Source organism: Chiloscyllium plagiosum, unplaced genomic scaffold (genome assembly GCF_037043375.1).
Source record: "Chiloscyllium plagiosum isolate Xiang-an unplaced genomic scaffold, Cpla_swu_hap1 HiC_scaffold_31, whole genome shotgun sequence".
Taxonomy (NCBI): Eukaryota; Metazoa; Chordata; class Chondrichthyes; order Orectolobiformes; family Hemiscylliidae; genus Chiloscyllium; species Chiloscyllium plagiosum.
In genome coordinates, this window is record NW_028270169.1 from 53,063,036 (window position 1) to 53,080,940 (window position 17,905).

The following is a 17,905-nucleotide window of genomic DNA, read 5'->3' on the forward strand; positions in this document are numbered from 1 at the left end:
GCCTTTCACCCAGTGTCACTCAGCAGCAGCAACAGCCCTATGAAAGCTGTCTCCCAATGGAGCAAAACATCGAACAAGTACTTTTGTTCTGTAGCAGGCACAGAATTACAAACAGCAGCAGATTGTATGAAAATTTGAATCTCTCTTTCTGGCCAGTCTCAAGAGACGTTTATTATTCTAACCCTGTGAGAGAATATTTCACTTTGATTTTCTCTTAACTTTCTTTCTGCGCTCAGTGACCAAGAATGAATTCATTGCCCGCTCTACCTCAATTGCGAGTGCAAGTGATTGCCATTCATCTTGCATCCTCCAAAATATATGAGCTCTTTTTTTTCATATGTCCCCAGTTGGATGTAATATTTAAATATATTTATTAGGCTTCTGCTTCAATCTGGCAGGAGAGCAGGCTTCTTAAATCAAGACCCACTTGAAAATCACATTGGGTGGGCCTCAGGCAATTTGTTGTCAAAGTGGTTTTTAACTGCGATTTGTAGCGGTTGGAGAAACAGAGTGGGAGAGATTCAGAATTCGCTCTTTGCCCTGTCCCTGTAGTGCAACATCCCAATGGACAATTTCCAAAATGACACTGAGCCCCATTTTGAGGCTGTTACTGCCCCTTAATGCCAGATAATGTAAATCAAAATTGATCCCTTGAAACTTATGGAGAAAAATTGGCAGTAATTTAGTACTTTTTCTTCAACAAAAGGATTTCTGGGTTCAATGGAGCAATTGGGCTCTTATTGTGCAGGATTCTAATTCTGTGCAGCATTCCTGATGGTGGGCTAATGCCCGAAACATCGACTCTCCTGCTCCTCAGATGCTGCCTGACCTGCTGTGCTTTTCCAGCACCACACACTAGACTCTGATCTCCAGTATCTGCAGTCCTCACTTTCTCTGTGCGGGATTCTATCTGATCCTGGCCTCTAAACAAACATGGATAATGACTTAGAGCCCATTGGTATTCCTGTGACTTTCACTCCTCAGTTCCATTGCTACAATACTGATTGGAAATGGCTGTCTGAAAGCCACCAGTCTGACCAACCCTTGAAAATTACCAAGAACATAAAGAGTTAATCCTGGGAGAGTGAGGGTGCTGGGATATGTGGGCATCACATGCTCATAATAGTAAGCTGCACACAGTCAGGAAGGAGAGAGCACATCTAAAGTAAGACATAGCAGGAGATAAATTGAAACTCAGGATTGGAGGCCTGGTAAAGAAAAACAAATGACATCACAGAAAAACCATAAGTTCATTGGCTGGTAATAGCTACTAATTTAACTATCTTATTTGTATTTTTAGATTGAAGATAAATAAGGGAAGTATTTACAGGCTACAAACTAACTGACCAGTAGGATATGTTTAAAAATCAAATTAAGAGCTAAGCAAATGAAATGTAAATGTGTGGGCCAGGTACTGTAACTGTATGGTGTGGGAGTTGGTGACCACATCTGGAGCAAGTGTTGATTGCTTTAGGAACTTTGGCTCAGAGCCAATGAGCTGGAATCTGAGCTTGGAATACAGAAACACATCACGAACAAGGAGAGTTTTTTGGACGCTGTGTTTCAGGAGACAGTTACACCTCTTAGATTAACAACTTTGAATTCAGTTAGTGGTCAGGGACAGGAGGATGTGACTACAAGCAAAACAGGTAGAGGGATGCAGGAGGCAGTACTGAAGGAGCCTCAGCCCTTGAGCCTGTCTCATAGGTTTGAGATTCTTGCTCCCTGTGTGGATGAGGGCGGGGCCTGTTGGGAGGATGAGCAAACTGACCATAGCACCAATGTCCAGGCAGCCTTTCAAGAGAGGGGAGAGAGAGAGAGAAGTTGTAATCAGGGATAGTATAGTCAAGGGAATAGACACTGTTCTCTGAAGGCTGTGTTGCCTTCCTGATGCCCAGGTTCAGGATATCTCACCTGGGCAGCAGAGGAACTTGGAGTGGGACAGGAAAGATCCAGCTGTTGTGGTCCATGTGGGTACCAGCAATATCGGAAGAAAGATGAAAAAGGTTCTTCTGAGGGAATATGGGCAGCTAGGGATTAAATTACAAAGGAGAACCAAAAAGGTTATTAACTCCAGGTAATTACCTGAGCAAGAACAATATGACACAGGGTCAACAAGATGAAGGAGGTCAAGTGGCTCAAAAATTGGTGTAGGAGAAATTGATTCGAATTCATGGGACATTGGCACCAGTACTGGGGAATGAGGGAGCTGTTCTGATGGAACAGACCCCACCTGAATCACGCTGGGACCAGAGACCTGGCGAATCACAAAATTAGGGATGTGAATGGGGATTTAAACTAGATAATAAAGGAGATGGATTCAGTTGCATGGGAAGTTATAGAAATAGTTAAAGGTGTGGAGAGCTCAGCAGAGGTTATTAAAGTTTCCAGAACACGTAATAGGACAGAGAGCATGGAAAGGGTCAGGAATCTAACTTCAGGCACAGCAGATAAGGGTACAACTATTAGAAAAGGGGCAGTCAATGCAGGACTGAGGCTGTTGTACTTAAATGCACAGATTGAAATTGGCAGATACGATGTTCTGAGTATCCCAGAGAGGTGACTGCAAAGGGATCAAGATTGGGAATTAAATATCCAAAGATAACGAGCAAATTAGACAAACGAGAGCCAGTGGACGTGATCCATTTGGATTTCCAGAAGGCCTTTGACAAGATGCTGCGCAGGAGGCTGCTAAGTAAGACAGAAGTCCACGGTGTTGAGGGCAAGGTCCTGGCATGGATAGAGGAAAGGCTGACTGTCAGAAGGCAAAGGATAGAGATATAGGGTTCTTTTTGAGGATGGCAGCTGGTGGCAGGGGTCCATGTTGGAACCACAACTATTCAAGTTATTCATTAATGATCTGGATGAAGGAACTGAGGTTACTGCTGCTAAGTTTGCAGATGACACAGAGATAGGTGGAGGGCCAGGTCGTGTTGAGGAAGCGGGGAGGCTGCAGGAAGACTTGGATGGACTAGGAATGTGGGCAAAGAAGTGGCAGACGGAATACAGTGTGGGGAAGTGTGGAGTTGTGCACATTGTTAGGAAGAATAGAGGAGTGAACTATTTTCTAATTGGGGTAAAACTGTGGAAACATGTAGCACAAAGCACTTGGGAGTCCTAATTTGGAATTCTCTTAAGGCTAACATGCAAGTTCAGATTCATAACTGGGAAGGCAAATGCAATGTTAGCATTCATTTTGAGAGTGTGACAGCAGGGAAATACTGCCGAGGCTGTATAAGGCTAGAGGTTAAATTTCCTTACCCACTATTAAAATAACAATCCCATAATTTCTAAACTGTGGCCCCTCAGCTTTGATACAAAGATAATGCAGCTGATTTGCTTGAGAAGGAATCCTTGTTTTGATTGAAGATGCTGTAGTTTTATCTTGGGAAGGGCATGGAACTGAATGTTGTAGCGTAAGATTATGATTGAATTAAGCTGCAGGATAACTCCTGACAAGACACTGGAACACAAACCTCACGTTTCATCCTCTGGACAGTGAAATGACATTTAGTCACTGCAACAACTTGCCCCAGGCAGGGAAAGATGATTGTGATAAAGTGAAATTGAGGATACAAGATGTGTTTATACATAATGGATTCTTAAATTCTTTTCGGCAGCACCATCAGTATAGTATTCCCATGAGCTACGATACAAAGAAACCTTATTATAGTTTGTAGAAGAATAGAAAATCACTTGAGTACAAAACTGATATCTTTAGTGAAGTCTGATAGCTGATGGTTTGAATAAATAAACCTCAGAATTCAAGCCTTCCCTTCTCGGCTCAAATGTGTTACTTTTTCACTTGGCAAGTGCATTCCAAGTGCATTATTTGTTTGTATTAGAACCATAGAGCCCTACAACATGAAAACAGACCCTTCAGTCCAACTCTTTCATGCCGACCAAGTTTCCCAAATGTGGAGCTGCTGGTGTTAGAACATAGAACATTACAGCGCAGTACAGGCCCTTCGGCCCTCGATGTTGCGCCAACCTGTGAAACCAATCTGAAGCCCATCTAACCCACACTATTCTATTTTCATCTATATGTTTATCCAATGACCATTTAAATGCCCTTAAAGTTGGCGAGTCCACTACTGTTACAGGCAGGGCATTCCATGCCCTTACTATTCTCTGAGTAAAGAACCTACCTCTGACATGTGTCCTATATCTATCACCCCACAACTTAAAGCTATGTCCCCTCGTGCTAGCCATCACCATCTGAGGAAAAAGGCTCTCACTGTCCACCCATTCTAATCCTCTGATCATCTTATATGTCTCTGTTAAGTCACCTCTTAACCCTCTACTCTCTAAAGAAAATAGCCTCAAGTCCCTCAGTCTTTTCTCATAAGATCACCCTCCATAACAAGCAACATCCTGGTAAATCTCTTTGCTTCCACATCCTTCCTATAATGCGGTGACCAGAACTGTTCGCAATACTCCAAGTGCGGCCGCACTAGAGTTTTATACAGCTGCAACATGACCTCAAGGCTCCAAAACTCAATCCCTCTACTAATAAAGGCTAACACACCATATGCCTTTTTAACAACTCTACCAACCTGGGTGGCAACTTTCAGGGGTCTCAGTACATGGACACCGAGATCTCTCTGCTCATCCACACTACCAAGAATCTTACCATTATCCCAATACTCTGTTACTCCTTCCAAAGTGAATCACCTCACACTTTACTGCATTAAACTCCATTTGCCACCTCTCAGCCCAGCTCTGCAGCTTATCTATGTCCTTCTGTAACCTGCAACATCCTTCGGCACTATACACAACTCCACCCACCTTAGTGTCATCCACAAATTTACTAACCCATCCTTTACGCACTCATCCAGGTCATTTATAAAAATGACAAACAGCAGTGGCCCCAGAATAGATCCTTGCGGTACACCACTAGTAACTAAACTCCAGAATGAATATTCCCTAACAACCACTCTGACTTCTTTCAGCTCACCAATGTCTGATCCAAATCGCTAAATCACCCTCAATCCCATGCCTCCGTATTTTGTGCAATAGCCTACCATGGGGAACCTTATCAAACCCCTTACTGAAATCCATATACACCATATCAACCACTTTACCCTCATCCACCTGTTTGGTCACCTTCTCAAAGAACTCAATAAGGTTTGTGAGGCACGTCCTATCCTTCACAAAATCAAGTTGACTATCCCTAAGCAAATTAATCCTTTCAGATGATTATAAATCCTTTCTCTTATAATCCTTTCCAACATTTTTCCCACCGCCGAAGTAAGGCTTACTGGACTATAATTACCAGGGTTGTCTCTACTCCCCTTCTTGAACAAGGAGAAGAATGGAACAACATTTGCTATCCTCCAGTCTTCCGGCACTATTCCTGTAGACAATGATGACATAAAGATCAAAACCAAAGATTCTGCAATCTCCTGCCTAGCTTCCCAGAGAATCCCAGGATAAATTCCATCCGGCCCAGGGCACTTATCTATTTTCACACTTTCCAGAATTGCTAACACCTCCTCCTCGTGAACCTCAATCACATCTAGTCTAATAGCCTGTATCTCAGTATTCTGCTTGACAAAATTGTCTTTTTCCTGTGTGAATACTGATGAAAAATATTCATTTAGTGCCTCTCCAACTCCCCGGACTCCATGCATAACTTCCCACTACTGTCCTTGACTGGTCCTTATCTTACTCGAGTTATTCTTTTATTCCTGACATACCCATAGAAAGCTTTAGGGTTTTCCTTGATCCTACCTTCCAAAGACTTTTCATGTCCCCTCCTGGCTCTTCTTAGCTCTCTCTTTAGGTCCTTCCTGGCTAACTTGTATCTCTCAAGTGCCTTAGCTGAGCCTCCACATCTCATCTTTCCATGAGCCTCCTTCTTCCTCTTGACAAAAGATTCAACTACTTTAATAAATCACGGTTCCCTCACTCAACCACTCCCTCCCTGCCTGACAGGTACATACTTATCAAGGACAAACAGTAGCTGTTCCTTGAATAAGCTCCACTTTTCAGTTCTGCCCATCCCCTGCAGTTTCCTTCCCTGTCCTATGCATCCTAAATCTTGCCTAATCGCGTCATATTTGCCTTTCCCCCAGCTCTAACTCTTGCCCTGTGGTATATATCTATCCCATTCCATCGATAAAGTAAACATAACTGAATTGTGGTCACTACTACCAAAGTGCTCATCTACCTGCAAATCTAACACCTAGTCTGGTACATTACCCAGTACCAAATCTAATGTGGCCTCACCTCTTTTTGGCTTATCTATATACTGTGTCAGGAAACCCTCCTGCACACATTAGATGGGTCAAGTTTTGTCCAAAGTACTCAAAATATAGTATTTCTAATGAATATTTGGAAAGTTAAAGTCCTCCATAACAACCACCCTGTTACTTTCACTCCTGTCTAGAATCATCTTTGCAATCCTTTCCTCTACATCTCTGGAACTTTTCGGAGGCATTTAGAAACTTAGTATTGGACTGGGATGGGCAAAGTTAAAAATCACACAACACCAGGTTAAATTCCAACACGTATTTAAAAGTACAAGCTTTCGGAGCATTGCTTCTTCATCAAGTAGCCAGTAGGGTAGGATATATAGGACACAGAATTTATAAAGTAAAAGATCAAAGTGTCATACAACTGATGCGATGTATTCGACTAACCTAGATTGCTGTTAAGTGTTTATTCACTTAGAATGGGGATGCAGGTTTCGACTGATTAGTATTTAATTCCCAGAATTTCTTTCAAGTCACAACCTAAGATAATTTAAGGTTTTATCAGTATATAAAAAAGGTGACACCTCAGCTCAGACACTGCCTTAAAGGTGTAAGGTTAGAGTCTGTCTGTATCCCAATCTGGAGTCAGACTGATTTTAGTTTATGATGAGGGGCTTACGCCCGAAATGACAGTTCTCCCGCTCCTCTGATGCTGCCTGTCCGGCTGTGCTTTTCCAGCACCACACTCTATGACTGCATCATCTGCAGTCCTCACTTTCTCTTGGTTTTAGTTCTAGTCCCAATTGCTTGCATTTGTCCCATATCCCTCTAAACCTTTTCTATTAATATACCTGCCCAAATATCTTTTGAATATTGTAACAGTACCTGCATCTACCACTTCCTCTGGCAATTCCTTCCACATAGGAGCCACTCTCTGTGTAAGACAATTACCCTTCATGTCCCTTTTCAATCTTTCCCCACCCACCTGTCAAGGCTGGTATCTGTTGGCCATCCTTAGCTGCCCATGAAGTCCAAAGGTGTGCAGGTTGGGTGGATTGGCCATTCTAAATTGCCCATAGTGTCCAGGGATGTGCAGGCTAGGTGAATTAGTCATGGGAAATGTAGGGTTACAGGGATAGGGTAGGGGAGGATGGAACCCTCTTTGGAGGGTTGGTGTGGACTCGATGGGCTGAGTGGCCTGCTTCTATACCGTAGAGATTCTATGACCTAATTGGCTCTCTCCACCATTTCGGAGTGAACCACATTGTTGTGGGTTTGGGGTCATATGTAGGCCAGAACAAGGAACAACAACCTCTGACACTTTCTGACACACTCTGTCTCTCTGACTTTTTCTCTCTTTCCCTAAAGGACAGTAGTCATCCAGATGGGTTTGAATGATGATTGACAGTGGTTACACAGTCACCATTCCACTAGATTTCAATCCCCAATTTTACTGGAGCCTAATTTCACCATCAGCCATGGTGAGTTTCAGACCTGTGTATTCAGAACAACAGCCTGTAACTTTGGATAATAATGCAGTGATATCACCACTACGTCGCACAAAGTCTAAAAAAACACTTACACTGAACATGAATGAGCGACACCCGATCAACAGACCCTAGTAATATTGTTATGTATCATAGCACCCAGTAGCACACCTACATCCAGTTCAAAACTTCACCAAAAGATATACCTTGGGGCTCTGCCAAATTGAGTTCCTGGACGTAGAAGATATTTTAAAACCAAATCTGTCTGTTAGGAAGGGGTTAGCTGATTGACCCATTCACAACTGCTGACACCTTAACTGGTTCTTTTTTAAGGTAGCCATTGTTCCCACTTAATTTATTGATAAATACAACCCAGATCTCTAGGATGGTGTTAGAACATCAGTTAGGTTTTAACAACATTCCTGAGTGGGGAACCATGCACAGTATAAACTGCAGACAGAGGAGTGATTTGAAATAATCCCTTGAAGTGCAGTTCTCCACAAGGAAAGTCTGGGAATCAGCGATGCCAGAAACTTCCCGCCTTACATTTGACCCAAAGTGACTCCAGGTGGAGTTATTTCGTCATTTACTTTGATGCCAAAGGGTTTCTTCCATGCCCCCTGGTTTGACACTCGGACAGCAGGCAAGAGATGCAACTTGAGGGAAAACATGAGCTGACAATGAAGGATGGTTTGATACTGCACCAACCTGTAACTGCTCCTGGGGTTAAATTTGGTTCCACACACAAGGGCTTTGATGGGATGAAGCTAACAACAATATCATGCATTTATTTAGTGCCTTTAACCATGTGAAGCATCCCCCAAGTGTTCCCAGGCACATTAACAAACATAATTTGAGACCGAATTACGTAAAGAAACGACAGAATAGGCAGAGGCAGAGATGCATAAAGAGGCAGATTATATCCTCTGCAGGCCAGACATGATGAAGTCTCCAAAAGTGGAACAATTAAAATTGGAGATTTGCGAACGACCAGGAGTGTGGGATGGCAGAGCTTTTGGATAGTCATTGGGCTGAAGGATATTACAAATATAGAATGGGATGAGGGAATGGCTGAAGTAGGGCTAAATTTTCCCATTGGGATTAATGATGCCCATGCTATGATCCTTCACAACTTTCTCATGCAATCTTCCATTCCAAATTTTATTAATGATGTAACCAGATTCTTTGGTAACTGTTAGCTTGAACCATGGGGCAGGAGAGGCAGAGGTGCCCACCACTGCTGGGATTTTGTGATATTCATTCCACTAGCACCATATTTTAACCCCAGCTCCACAGCACTCCTGCCTCTGCTGGCCAGGCCAGGAACTGCCGTTCACATTGTGGTTCAACACCTATATCCCCAAGGAAATAGACCAAAAGGCAGGTTAGCTCTTCGGTTCATTGCCAGGGACCTGCTGGTGTTTTGGGGCGGTGGAGCCGTGCTGTATCCGGTTAACCGTTGAAGGAGGCCACGGCAATCGACCCAACCAACCCGGTGCAAGTGAGTAGCCCAGGGCTGTGTACTGTCCTCAGTGAACTGTAACACAGAGCAGTTCCACCACCTTCTCCCTGCTATCTCCTGCTCACAGGGATACCACTCACTCTAACGCTAACACTGCACATACCTCTCACCAAGGCGTTTGGATTATCAGTCTTTACTGAAGGCAATATGTCCATTCAACAGCACTCACCTATTTCATCGTCCCGAACCAATAACCCTTATTTGCCCTCTGCTACTCTGACTCATTTACATGAGATAACTCACTTCTCCTGCATTGCCACTAACTGCTTTTCCATCCACTGTGGTTACCTTTATCTCACAGAATCCTACCTTTATTTCATAGAGTCTTAGAGATATAAAGCATAGAAACAGACCCTTCAGTCTGACTCGTCCATACCAACCAGATATCCTAAATTAATCTAGTCCTATTTGCTAGCATTTGGCATGTATCCCTCTCTTCCTATTCACATACCCATCCAAATGCCTTTTAAAAGTTGTAACCTCTACCACCTCTTCTGGCAGCTTATTCCATACAAGCAACCACCCTCTGCATGAAAAAGTTGCCCCTTAGGCACATTTTAAATCTTACCCCTCACACTTTAAGCCTATGTCCTCATTTTGGATCCCCTGCCCTAGGGAAAAGACTATTCACTCTCTCCATGCCCCTCATGATTTTATAAACTTCTATAAGATCACCTCTCAGTCTCTGACACTCCAGAAAAGATAGCCCCAGCCTATTCAGCTTCTCCTATAGCTCAAACTCTCTGACACAGACAACATCCTTGTAAATCTTTTCTGAACCCTTTCAAATTTAACAACATTCTTCCTATAGCAGGGAGACCAAAATTGACACAGTATTCTAAAAGTGGCCTCATCGATGTCCTGTGCAGTTTCAACATGACCTCCTAACTCCTATACTCAATGCACTGACCCATAAAGGCAAGCATACCAAATGCCTTCGTCACTATCCTGTCTACCTGTGACTCCACTTTCAAGGAACAATGAGCCTGCACTCTTAAGGTCTCTCTGTTCAGCAACACTCCCCAGGACCTGACTATTAAGTGTACAAGTCCTGCCCTGATTTGCCCGACCAAAATATTTGGAGCACTCTTCCACAAACAGTAGTAGATGTCGGATCAGATACTAATTTTAAATCTGAAATGGACATACTTTTATTAACCAAAGGTTTTCAAGATATGGGCCAAGGCAGGTACATGAAGTAAGGCTACAGATCAGCCATAATCTCATTGAACAGTGCAGAATTGAGAGGCTGAACAGCCCACTCCTGTTCCTATGCAAAAGGTATGAAAGGAGACAGAGGGAGGTTGTTTAAAAAGAGTTAAGGTGCAAATTAGCCATAATCTGAATAAAAGATAGAGCAGGTTTAAGGGCTAAAGACCTACCACTGATAGTATATTCTTAATTATGAAATTTACAGCCAAGATCATGGTATATTCACTTCTGTTCCTCTTAAAAGAGATACACACAGCACCAAAGGTGAGATTAAAATTAATGGGTTTACTTAAGAGTGACATTATTGCACAGAAATACTAAAACAGCAGAATAAATCACTAAGCAAAGAAAGAAGAAATAAGTTCACATGGTTTGAAATACTCATTAAAAATAATTATTGAACAATGCAGAATTAAAGTTTTGTGTCAACGACTTCTGTAAACTTTCATGACAATGTTATATTTGGATGGCTAGAATTATAAAGAATTAAATCAATTAAAACAAATCAATCTTAGGAATTCTTTAACATCACAGGCTTGCAGACTCATGAGCAACCAGAAAACACTGCAGAACTCATGTCTTGTCGGGAAAGAATTAGACCGCAGCCATAATTTTGCGAAGAAAAATCCTCTTCACTGATTCAGCCAATTTGACTACGTATGCTCCGTTGTAATGTTGGAATGTTAACAGATAAACAGGTGTCAAACAATTTCAGACTGACTTAAATTTCTCAGCATGGCTGTTCATGCAAATGAAGAAAATTCACCCAGAATAGATATCTGGTTGCCAGTCGTTTCTGCAACCAGTTACAAATATTAATATGTACCACAAAAATTGTGAGTTCTGTCTAGATTTATAGCTGGTTGGCGTTAATGTTTATTTTTTAAAAAATCCTTCAGTATATAATGTTACAAATTAAATATCTATTATAATCAAATGAGTCAAAGAGTGTGGTACTGGAAAAGCACAGCTGGTCAGGCAGCATCTGAGGAGCAGGAGAATCAACGTTTCGAGCATAAGTTCTTCATTAGGAAGTGAACTGTGAGAGCTTCAGACCAGGACAAGGGCATTTGGAACAGTCATCATAATTAACTGCTATAAAAATGTCCTGAAGAAAAATGTGCCCCTTCCCCTTCCCCTCCTCATAGCCTAATGCCTCTGCAACATCCCGACTGAAGAGCTGGATGAAAGGCCTAGGGGAAACGAGCAGTGAGCTGCTCCCACTAGGGTAACTGGTCTGGCAGCCAGATTGAGAATTGGCATCTTGGAGAAGGAGAGCAGAATTGGAAGCTATATAGAAATGAAGTGAGTTGGTCTATTAACAGCATGCATAGAGATAAGTGGCTCTTATCAGAAAGCTTCTGAATCCCTGTTTAAGGAGAAAGTGAGGTCTGCAGATGCTGGAGATCAAAGTTGAAACCTTATTGCTGGAACAGCACAGCAGGTCAGGCAGCATCCAGGGAACAGGAGATTCGACGTTTCGGGCACAGGCCCTTCTTCAGGAACCTGAAGAAGGCCCTGTGCCCAAAACGTCGAATCTCCTGTTCCCTGGATGCTGCCTGACCTGCTGTGCTGTTCCAGCAATAAGGAATCCCTGTTTAAACCTTTCAGGGAAAAACAAATGGAAATTATTTTCTCAATGTCACGATCCCATATTTTTCATTTTCACAATACTTCCGTGCTCTTGTCCAAATTCTGCCCTTAAGATGGCAATGAGAATTTTAAAATCAAGGGATTGCCAGTCAGAGAACCAGTGCAGGTCAAGGCAGCTTGATTCTTGATACTTCTGGGAAATCCTGAAGGTGTTGAAGCATCAGAAACCAGCTGAATTGCTCGAGAGAGAGGCACAGCGTTTTGATTTAAGATGCTGCAGTTTTATCCCAGAAGGAGATGAAGATTAGATGCCAGGAACACAAACCTCACGTTTCACCCTCTGGACAGTGCAATGACATTTAGCCACTGCAACAGCTTCCACCCCTTCCCTCCCACCCCTCCACCCCGGGCAGTGAAAGATGACTGTGATAATGTGAAATTCAGGACACTGGATGTGTTTATACATGATTGATTCTTAAATACTTTTCAACAAGCACTGTCACTACAGGATTCCCAGAAGCTACAGGACAAAGAGACCTTATTATCGACTGTGGAAAAGTAGGAGCTCACTAGAATATAAAACTTGTACTTTTGGCAGAAGTCAGAGGGTGATTATTTTTTGAAGAAATAAACCTCAGAATCAAAATGGCAACAATGTTGTCTTGCCTCACATAAGGCTTGTCTGATTTAGGAAACTGTAAATAGATTGCAGGGATAAATCAGAGGGATATCATACATAGAATTTGAATGCATTACACCTGATCTGACAAAGATTAGTGATTTTATTCAATGTAACTAGTAGTCAATATATCCATTCACCTACACCCGGTTCAAAGTTTAACCGGAAACACTTCAATTTCATTTTGCTAAGCTGTTGATTTTTAGATCTTCTAAAATTTATCTTAAGTTGTTCATTTAGCTATGATCGGAGATCCCAAAAACAGCAGCAAAACAAAAAGTAGATTCTGGAGAGATATTCCAAACACTAAACCATGCTGAGTTTCAGCAGGTATTTACAGTAAACCTCAATTGGTTTGATGATTTATTCAGCATTTCCTTGGTTCCATTTGCAATCGCATTGGTGATAATTTTCAGAATAGAAACCGAAAGCTGCGGATGCTGGAAATCAAAAACAAAAACAGAAATTGCTGGAAAAGCTCAGCGGGTCTGACAGCATCTGCGGAGAGAAATCAGGGTTAACGCTTCTGGTCCAGTGACCTTTTGTCAGAGATCTGAGGAAGGGTCACTAGACCTAAAACGTTAACCCTGATTTTTCTCTGCAGATGATGCCAGACCTGCTGAGCTTTTCCAGTGATTTCTATTTTTGTTGTCAATAGCTTTTAATTCCTCTCTGACCACAAAAGAGGTAACAGAGAATTGGAGGACAGCCAATGTAGTATCATTATTCAAGGAGAGAGCAAGGAAGCTACAAGCCAGTCAGTAATAATCTCAGTGGTGGGGAAGCTATTGTTCTGAGGGACAGAATTTGGGGAGGCATAGATTAATCAAGAGCAGTCAGCACAGTTTTGTTACTGGGAGGTCACGTCTGATTGAATTTTTCGAAAATGTGAGTAGGTGTGTCGATAAGGGCAAGGCATTCAATGTAGACCAATTGGACTTCAGCAAAGTGCACATGGGAAAGTAATAGCAAAGGTCAGCACCCATGGGATCCAAGGACATTTGGCAAATTGGATCCCCAATTAGCTGATCGGTGGGAAGCAGATGGTGGTATTTGGCCAGTTGGGTTCTGCAGGGATCAGTAGTGGGGCCCTTGTTGTTCATGGTATATAGAGTCATACTGCATGGAAACAGACCCTTTGGCCACCCAGTCCACATCCATATATCAATGATTTAGTCTTGAATATGGAAGGGTTAGTCAGTAAGTTTGCAGATGATACAAAAATATAAATTTTGAAACTATTTAGAACAATAACAGAAGCTGCAACCTTGGTCATGTCCATTAATTTTTATAATGCAGCCAGGATTGGGGTGGCACAGTGGCTCAGTAGTTAGCCTTGCTGCTTTGCAGCACCAGGGACCAGGTTCAATTCCAGCCTTGGGTGACTGTCTATGTGGCGTTTGCATATTCTCCCTGTGTTAGTGTGGGTTTGCTCTGGTTACCTCCCACAGTCCAAAGATATGCAGGTTAGGTGAATTGGCCATGCTAAATTGTCCATGATGTGTAGATTAGGTGCATTAGTCAGGGGGAATGGGGCTGTGTGGGATACTTTTCAGAGGGTCAGTCTGGACCTGTTGGGCCAAATGGCCTGTTTGCACACTGTAGGGATTCTGCATTTAAATATATATGTGTATTTTTTTACCGTCTTGATGCCAAAGGGTGATGGTTACAGCAAACCATTCTGGTTTCTGCATCTAACTGCAAATTAGAGAAAGAATACAATGCTTATTTACCATGAATAAAGTCACAGGAAATTTGTTGGATTTCTGCAATTGATTTCAGTGCTTTGAAAATATTTTCAATGTACAGCAATTGAAACTTACAACATCTTTGTAACTCTGATTGAGCTCCAAGTGTCAGTACCTCTCTGAGCTAGCTGCATTTTTATAATGCAGGACTTGTTATTATCACAGGGGGTAATTGCCTTAATCTTTAAAAGTCAAAGCATATTTAGGAGATCACTCACTAACAGGAAGGTTAGCGGACTATTATGATCTTGTGAAATTAGATTAGATTCCCTACAGTATGGAACTAGGCCCTTTGGCCCAACAAGTCCACACCAACCCTCCGAAAGGCACCCCACCCAGACCCATTCCCCTACCCTGCATTCCCCTCTGACTAATGCACCTAACATTGTGGGCAATTTGGCATGGCCAATTCACCTAACCTGCACATCTTTTGGATTGTGGGAGGAAACCAGAGTACCTAGAGGAAACCCACACAGACACAGGGAGAATGTGCTAACTCCACACAGGCAGTTGCCCAAGGTGGGAATCGAACCTGGGTCCCTGGCGCTGAGAGGCATTAAAGTACTTTGTGAACCATCTTTGTTTCAAAATAACAAACAATTAGTGTTTATTCATCAAAGAATAGAGCCATAAAAATCTCAGATGCTCTCAGTTCCAGTGCAGTTCAATCAATTGTCAACTTTTCTTTGAGCAGCCACAGAGGTTTCATTGCAATAGGTTTCAGGAGTGGTGTCTCAGACCTGGTAGCTCCACTGCTGCCTGGTCTGATGTAGACTGACAAGGTGGGAAAGCGATATAAATACAAGAGTAGGTCACTCTGACTGAACTGGTTCCCAGGGAATTCGGTGGAAAGCTGGTTTTATTTCTTGCCCAATAGCGAGCAAGTTGTAAAGCATGCAATGCCATCATTTGTATAGGTTAAAATTTCCACCAATACATAAGACCCGAAGAAATAGGAACAGAAGTTGGCCACTCAGCCCATCAAGTCCACACCACTATTCAGTGACATCATGAATAATCTGATCATCTTTAACCCCCCCCTTTCTTTCCTTATCTCCATAACCCTCTATTTCCTTGCAAACTAAAAATTCTGACTTTCTCAGTCTCGAATATACTTAACATCACAGCCTCAACTCCTCTATGCAGTTAAGAGTTCTCTATCCACTGAGAGAAAAGCATTTTCCTCATCTCTGACTTAAATATGTGATACCATAGAGTCATAGAGTCATACAGCATGGAAACAGACCCTTCAGTCCAACTAGTCCATGCCAATCATGTTGTCAAACTCCTACACTCCAATAAAAATAGTCCCAGTCTTTCCAGTCTACTTTTGTAACTCAAATCATCTGCAACCCTCTCAAGTTTAATAATATTCTTCCTATAATAGAGCGATATTATTCGGAGATGATATCTTCTGGTTCTTGACTCTCCTACAACGGACAATGACTTTTCCACATCTACCCTGTCAAGCTCACGAAAGAATCTTATATATTTCAATAATGTCTTCTCTGACCCTTCTAAACTCCAAGGAGTACAGGTCAAACCTCTTCTAGAACATAAAACATAAAAAAGTACAGCACAGAACAGGCCCTTTGGCCCACGACGTTGTGCCGAGGTTTAATCCTAATGTAAAATATAATAACTTAACCTACGCACCCCTCAACTCACTGCTATCCATGTGCATGGCCAGCAGTTGCTTAAATGTCCCTAATGACTCTGCTTCCATCACCACAGCTGGCAACGTATTCCATGCAATTCACAACTCTCTGCATAAAGAACCCTTTATACCTTCCTCCTAATATCTTCAAACTATGACTCGTTGTACCAGTCAATCCTGCCCTGTGGAAAAGTCTCTGCCTATTGACTCTACCTATTCCACTCATTATCATGTACACCTCGATCAGGTCTCCTCTCTTCCTCCTTCTCTCCAGAGAGAAAAGTCCGAGCTTATTCAACCTCTCTTCATAAGGCAAGCCCTCCAGTCCAGGCAGCATCCTGGTAAACCTTCTTTGCACCCTCTCCAAAGCCTCTATCTTTCCTATAGTTGGGCAACCAGAACTGGACACAATACTCCAAGTGTGGTCTCATCAGGGACTTGTAGAGCTGTGGCAAAACCTTGCGGCTCTTAAACTCGATCCCTCTGTTAATGAAAGCCAAAACACCATATACTTTCTTAACAACCCTATCCACTTGGGTGGTAACTTTGAGGGATCTATGTACTTGCACACCCAGATCCCTTTGTTCCTCCACACTGCCAAGAATCCTGTCCTTAATCCTATATTCAGCATTTGAGTTTGACCTTCCAAAATGCATCACTTCGCATTTATCCAGGTTGAACTCCATCTGCCATTTCTCAACCCAGCTCTGCATCCTGTCTATGTCACGCTGCAGCCTCAGTAGCCCTCGATACTATCAACGACACCTCCAACCTTTGTGTCATCTGCAAATTTACTAACCCACCCCTCAACCTCGTCATCCAAGTCATTTATAAAAACTACAAAGAGCAGAGGCCCAAGAACAGAGCCCAACGGGACCCCACTCAACACTGACCTCCAGGCAGAATATTTTCCATCCATAACCACTCTCTGCCTTCTGTCAGCCAGGCAATTCTGAATCCAGATAACCAAATCTCCCTGTATCCATACTTCCTGACTTTATGAATGAGCCTACCATGGGGAACCTTATCAAATGCCTTGCTGAAGTCCATATACACCACATCCACTGCTCCACCTTTGTCGACCTGTCTTGTCTCCTCTTCGAAGAACTCAATAAGATTTGTGAGACATGACCTGCCCCTCACAATTAATCATGCTATGCTTTGCTAAATAGTCATAAATCCCATCCTTCAGAATTCTTTCCAAAACTTTGCTGACCACAGAATTAAGACTGACTGGTCTGTAATTAGATTAGATTAGATTAGATTACAGTGTGGAAACAGGCCCTTCGGCCCAACATGTTCACACCGACCCGCCAAAGCGCAACCCACCCATACCCCAATCCCTACATTTACATTTACCCCTTACCTAACACTACGGGCAATTTAGCATGGCCAATTCACCTGACCTGCACATCTTTGGACTGTGGGAGGAAACCGGAGCACCCGGAGGAAACCCACGCAGACACGGGCAGAATGTGCAAACTCCACACAGTCAGTCGCCTGATTCGGGAATTGAACCCAGGTCTCTGGCGCTGTGAGACAGCAGTGCTAACCACTGTGCCACCGTGCCGCCCACGTGCCAGGGATTTCCCTATTTCTCTTAAGAAAATCCCTCAACATCCAGGATCAGCTAATGAACCTTCTCAGGACTGCCTTCAATGCCAGGATATCTTTCCTGAAATAAGGGACCTGAAACTGTTCACAGTATTCTTCAGTGAACAAGTGGTCACTAACTGACCTTAGGCCAATGGGGGAAGCAGATAGTACTGATACACTCAAATGCAAATTTGATATAAAAACAAAATTGTGT